The sequence below is a fragment of the Etheostoma cragini genome, chromosome 5, assembly GCF_013103735.1.
Source record: "Etheostoma cragini isolate CJK2018 chromosome 5, CSU_Ecrag_1.0, whole genome shotgun sequence".
In the NCBI taxonomy this organism is placed as follows: domain Eukaryota; kingdom Metazoa; phylum Chordata; class Actinopteri; order Perciformes; family Percidae; genus Etheostoma; species Etheostoma cragini.
The window spans coordinates 21,296,689-21,303,581 of record NC_048411.1 but is presented as its reverse complement, the minus strand read 5'-3'; the positions used below and the strand labels follow the sequence as shown (position 1 = coordinate 21,303,581).

At 39.8% G+C, this 6,893-nt stretch overlaps 1 protein-coding gene across 5 annotated transcripts in view; it reads left to right on the top strand.

The window, feature by feature from the left end:
• slc20a2 (solute carrier family 20 member 2) overlaps nt 1–6,893 on the top strand; it is a 54,165-nt gene that overhangs the window by 1,422 nt on the left and 45,850 nt on the right. For 2 of the 5 annotated variants that reach the window (XR_004656776.1, XM_034872761.1), the window contains exon 1: nt 4,021–4,331. The gene's annotated coding sequence lies outside the window, so the exon portion shown is untranslated. Of the gene's footprint in view, nt 1–4,017; nt 4,479–6,893 lie in introns of those variants that run through there. The other 3 variants (XM_034872763.1, XM_034872770.1, XM_034872766.1) reach the window with 3 other exon arrangements.

The following is a 6,893-nucleotide window of genomic DNA, read 5'->3' as shown; positions in this document are numbered from 1 at the left end:
TAAAGTTTTGAGCATATCAAATAATCAAAATATATACTGTGTTAATTAGTCACTTGTACACTTTATATACACACTTATACAACAAACTTAAAAGGTACATTTTGCTATGATCATCATATTGGATAACATTCTAAGGTTTAAATTGAACAATTTGAATGCATACTCGCTACTAGCGTACAACATTATTATACTACTAGTGTAACCCTTTCATCGATTGCAGTATTTTTAGGTGACATTTATACGATCAATTCTTTTTTGTTTGACTTCTTATTTTATAGCTGCAGATTTAAGCATAAAGCTAAGGTGGACCACATTAAAATTACACTATGGAGTAATAATAACCCAAACTGAAATGCAGTCAGTGTCACAGCTACTTCCTGTTTTGCCACAAGATGGCAGCAAATATTTGATGCAGAGTCAACTGAATTGTGGCCGGTCCATTTTTAATGCTTGAAATTACAGAAAGAGGATTTTCCTCAGAAATAATATATTGTACAAATCCCGTTTAACATCAGACCGGATCTTGGTTGTAGGATCGAAGTAAAAAGGACCAGGATTATGTCCCAAAGCTTGCTGGTTTAACCATACTTATGAAGAAAATAGGGTAAACAATGCAGGAACATTGCACAATCCTGTCTCCGATCAATTGCATTCATACAATGCAACTAGGAGAAAGGTGCTTGGGTAGTGCACAAAGCACATGACTTTGGCACTTGGGACTGGAATTTATATCCAGTCTTATGTTTTAAATCAGTGTTTACTTTTTGAATATCTACTCAAGACCGTTTCCCTGTCCTGAAACAAGTATTAGTTGTCTAAACTTGAACATACATTAAAAACCAGAAAATTGGTCTGTGTTCCATATCAGCTTTTTGTCATTGGTTTAAAAAAAACATCCAGAAACATGAGGTTTTGCAGCATGGATTCAACAACAACAAAAATCACAAATGAAAGTCATGTTTCAATGTAAACCTTCACAATAAATATAAATTTACCTACAGGTGTACATGGTTTTGGGACATTTCACATGTGAAATAACATTTACATAAATGTGTGAAAACAACATATGCTTTTGCTAACACAATACATGACTTAATCACACATTAGTGTTAAAAAGAAAAGAGAGTTGAGAACATTTGTAAAAGTGAACCGAAATGCAATTTAAACAACTGATAAAATCTAAACTACAGATTCAAGTATTCATGTATGAAGCTTTTCAAAAACATGCACTTATTACATCATTCTGAATAATGACGTGATAAAGTTGTAGATTTAATGAAGTCATAAAGATTTTAGTGCCTACAACATTTAAAATAAGGTTTTGTGAGTGGATGGGAATGTATTCAAAAAAATGTGGTAAACACCGCACCCAATCAGGCTTGCCCGGAAACAAGACTAATACAGAATGTACTCATTATCCTGTGTGACAAAAGCTAAGCTGCAGTTTGCTTAATATATGGCTTTTACATGAGCCTGTTTGCCAATCCATGGGTTAATTATGTAACTCCATGACTTTTTTTTCTACTTTAGAATACATTTAACGGTCACTGAGAACATTATAAAACATGAGACTTTTTTTTTTCTGGTCCAGTTGTTTCATTGTAATAACACATACTAAATAGTATATTTGCCAACTGGGACTCAACGTGGTATGAGAAGACTCCAGGAAAGCAAGAACAAAGAGTGATTGCTTCCTGTAACTGGGATGAAGGTGTGATATTTGTTGTGTGACTGTTGCAGAGCAGACAGAGTACACCTGAGGCACAAGATGTTGACAATTCAGTGTTTGGCAAGTGCTGCTGTCACATTTACAATCTTCTGAACTGGGTTGCTACCCCTGAATCAAGAAAACAAATTACTATTTGTGTCAATTGGATTGTTTAATCTTATAGGACAACAACTTTGGTGACAAGACCAAAGATAAGACCCCAAAAAAACATCTATTGAGATGATCCATACAACTTCAATATGTGTCAGACACATTTGCCCTCCTCTTTACTCAGAATTTGATCCAACCTGTCATCGGTCTAACCAAGCCCCAGGTCTTGTCCATATTTTTAAGCAATTTTGGTTTAAGGTTCTTAAAACCTTTCCATGCATAACAATAGACCCAGAAAGCAAGTTTTTTTTTTTTTGGTGTTGTAGCCTCCTCCTCCCTTTTAGCAAGAAGTCATATTCTATACAATCGATAATCTTGTCCTCCTCCTATACATAGTTGATGGGTGGAATAAAACTACATTTACTCAAGTACGGTACAAGCAATGTTGGGTGACAGCAGTTCTGGTTTACTTTTGGAGTATTTTCAAACAAAATGAGGCTAGCTCTCTCCTCCCTCCTCCTCATCCCGTCCCCTCCATTTCATGCTTCCGCGCACTAACCCCCAAACCCCCACCCTCAAATCCTTCTCGTCGGTTAATGCCTGGAAAACTGTTTGTTATGTTTCGTGGTGCAGGTTGGCACAATTTGTTTTTGTTGCCTTTTGGGGACCCTGGGCTGTCTACAGTGGCTGCATTTCAACAGTGTGTTCAGGGGACCAGCATCTCGCGGATAGTGAGATTTTTGCAGTGTATATGTGACAAAAAATTGTGTAGCCTAAAAAACACGCAACATCGCTTAGAGCACATTTAAGTACACTTTTGAGGTACTTGTTCTGATTATCTCTATTTGATGCTGCTTTCCAATACATGTTTTTTAAAGCTTTTAGTTACTTTGCAGATTTAGATTATCAATACAAAATAAATATGAACTAAAATGATGGCATTATTTACCTGATGCAACATTAAAGGGATGTACACATTAAAGAAATTTCCACAATGTGGGATTTATAAAGTCTATTTTATTTTATTTTAATCCATTAATCTAATATATGCTAAATGGTTCTAAAAGAAAAAAAGACCATTCTGTATCTTAAGGATTCAGGATTTTTATTTGTAACTGAGTACTTTTACACTGTATTACTGTAGGCATACGTGGCCAAATGTGAAATTATAAGGTAGGCCCAGCTAAGTGGGGATGAAATTCTGTTTAGAGTTATACTAAGAGTCAGTTGTTTCATCCAAACACTGGCTGAAGGGTGCAGTCATATGTCAACAAGCATTGACTCAAAAGGGAATGTATTTCTCAGATCGCACACACACCAGTACTCCTACATAATCATTACATTTCATAAGGGATTTCTTCTTTGAAACTTTGAAGACACTCAAGGTTACCATGGGTTGTTTATTTTTTTATTTTAATACATTTGAATGAAACTAACAAATCTCTGCTTTTTAACATTTATGTTACACACTTCTGGATAATAACCCTCCACAACCCCTCCTTTCCCTTTTCCACCCACTATTGTTGACTGACTGGTGTTGCATAACACATGAATGCCTTACGCACGTGGTCACAGCCATAATAGCTGGGAATATTTTGGACGGATTAAACATTACCATCGACCCAGTAATCAAAATTGTCACACGCAAACCACATTTTACCTCTGATAATGGTGGCGGTGGTATTCTTTTCCCACTAAAATGAGTTAACTCGCACAGACGGATTCGTCTGCTCGGCACGACCATACAAATAATCCTCAATGAAAGCAGACTATTGGGAGAGAACAGCACACTGTGTCGGCTCTTAACTAGATATGAAGGTACACTCAGTTACTGTTGGTTGTATCATCTTTGCTCGGCACAAAATGCATTCGGTCCCTTTTATTTCTAAAGGCTTTCTGAGATATAAACAAGCAAAAAAAACAGTTATGTATGAGAACGCAATTTAAAGTCCAGACATTAGAGATAGCCTAAAAACCCCCTACTGTTACAGAAAGTGTTAGGGACAATAACATTCTGAATAATGAAATCAGATTCATGAATGAATGCATGCCATGAGAAAACATTCTTATGGATTTTTAACCATATGATATTGGTGATTAGGGTAAGCGATATCCCTAAACGCGTCAATGGTGTTAATGGTATTTTCCCCTCTCCCCCCTACATGATATCACCATGCCCTCAAACGAGTGACCACTACTCCTCTTCCTCCCCTTCCCTGTCTCACGCTATTCCCCCCTCCTTCCCATAGCTGTCATCCTGTATGATCCTGACCAGCGTTGAGACAACGGCTCAATCCCTAAACGCCCGGATGAGAGCAGCAGGCAACATTAAGGGCAACATGGTCGCATGAACAGAGGACAACCATTCCGGTGGGGACGACAGCCACTGCTGGAATCTGTGACATTTTCGACGCAACCCACGGAGGACGGATTCGGGAAAATACAGGCAGAGATAGAGGCGTGGAGGCGGAGAGAAACAGCACATTTCCTCTTGTGGTGTCCTATTTCGTTGGTAAGTAAATTGTGTCTGGCAAAAAACCCGCTGCCCCGGTTTATTTTCCTTTCGACGGGGTTTCTATCTTTTTTAGCCACTTTCCTCGCGCATTTCTTTGTGGTGAGCGTCTGTGCGAGCTGCATTTAACGAGGAAGAACGGGCCTGGTAAGTGTGAACACAACGTAAAATAGACATGCCTGTGTACTTAAATCAACTGACGCAGCCCATTAACACGAAGTCTTCACACATGTAGCTACGGATATAGGTTTGACAGGCATCGCTGTAAATGTTGCAATTCACCACAAGTGGCTGCATGTTGTTTAGCGTGCTAATGATATTGTTGCCACTGTTCGCATGCGACTAAACGAATAGGCTAATTGGAGCTACTACACGTGTGTGTGACTCCACATCCGATAGAACAGCACCGATACAGATACACAGTCAAGTGGTCTATCAACCGGTCAAAACCAGTGTGGGGAAATTGAAAAAAAAGAACTTGGCCCAATGCACGTATTTCAACGATAATCTTATAACTTCGCTGTTAATCACGCAAGTCCTTTTTACTCTGTTGAGCTTTTCGTGCGCAGAGTAGGCACTATTTGACGACAAGGCGGGTCGCCATCTGGGCATGCGCACTTCCACTACCGCCCCATTGCCCCAAAACAATAAGAAGTTGGGACTTGCCTAAAACATGTCAGAAGTAGCCAACATCGGGTTAGCACGTTGTTGGCGTTTCTGCCTTGCTATTAGACTGTGGATGGTCGCATTGTTTCTTTAGGACAGCCAGCCAGTCAGACAGCACAAGGGAACAAACCTGTTCACCTACAGATATGTACTGCATCTGCAATGGGAAGCCATGCAACTATTGTGTCAGACAAGTACGTTTCTGCTACTGAGTCCCCACCAGGTTTTCAGGGCGAGCCTCTCCCTTTTTAACCATGAAAGATAACCTTTTCACAATCAAACAAAAATCACAAACACTGGGACATATCCACAGTCAACATAGAGGGGTGGAAAGAATAACAGGAACGCTCTGCAATTAAAGTCTTCATTTACTAAAGTAAAAGTAGAAATGCCACACTGTTAAAAGTTCTGTATTGAAAATGTTACTAAAGTGTGTGTGTGTGTGTGTGTGTGTGTTTTAGTGAAATGCACACACAAGTATCAAAAGTAAAAATACTTAGTGTCACACGTTCCTGTTATTTTGTCCACTCCCTGTTATTTCAAATACAACAGACCAATCTGGAGGGGATGTCACAGTTACATCACTGCAGTTGCGCATGCATTATGGTGGCAGAAAAAAAAGCAGGAAACAAAGATGAGTACTGATTTTTACAATACAGCCATGATTTTTTTTTAAGGACGGCCTTCTTATAATACATCAATAGGGGCAGCTGGCTAGTTAACTTGCGTATTCCACCATGTTTAAATGATACACTGTTTACAGAAAATGAACTGAACCGCTTGCGCCATCCACTTTGCAATTATCATGTGCAAGTCTTGCACCAAGTGACCTTGTCTTGAAGAAGAACACAACTTCTGCAGTTTGGCAGGATTTCGGTTTCCGACCTAACTAGAAGAGAGATGTTTCAGTATTATTGTTGGTATTCAGTTTCTGAACGATGTAGGCACAAGCCATTGGTTTGGTGATGCCGTCTGAGCCTTACGTCATCATTTTTAATTAGTCACGTAATACCGTATACCACGGTAAAATAGGGAGGTTTGACGTATCAAAATTTGGATACCGCCCTACTCTACTAGCAAGTCAAGTTGCAGAGTATGAGAGCATGCCATGCTAGCAGCTAGACAAGCATTACAACCTCTTAAGAAGCGACAAACGTTAGTCACAGAAGTAAAGGCTGGACTACAATAGAGCAGTTTGGAGCGGTTTGTGAACAGTATTTTCTGTTGGAGATGGTAAGTCCTTTTGGGGTGACTTTGGGCTTTCTGTTTTGTCTGGTAAATTTAGCTAACTGTACAGACGGCTATAAGCGAAAGAGGGGAACCAATAACGCTAACTGAAGTGTAACGTTATGAATGGCCTCGGTTTTAACTCGGGAAACTGGGTCTGTTTCCAAATGGTTCAGTAAACTGCTGTTAGCGTCCTTAGCACCGGAGTTAAGTGCTGACCGGGATGGCTGCTAGCTGGGTGGGGGCTGACTTTGGATGTGTCCCCCCGCCGGGGCTGTAATGATAGTGAATGGTTGCTGGCTGTGAAATGGATGTGTCCCCAGGGTTGTTTTCAGCTCTCATCCCGACTGAAGCCTTGCAGCGCCGGGAGACTGAGGCAGAAGACAGAGGTGTGCTAGCATGCTAAATTACCATTAGATTAGAAGTCTACAGTTAATGTTACTGATTAATTTTTGGGTAAGCTAGCCTAGAGTTGTTTACTATGGTCCAAACAATCATATTAAATATAAATGAGCGTGTTGGAGTGTGTTCTATTTCTACGTTACCCACCAAGAATTACATTAGCATCAACTACTTGTCAACCAGCACCTTTTATGGCGGTTTTCCACTGCGTGGTATCTACTCAACACGCCTCGACTCTACTCGCCTTTTTTGGTTTTCCATTACAAA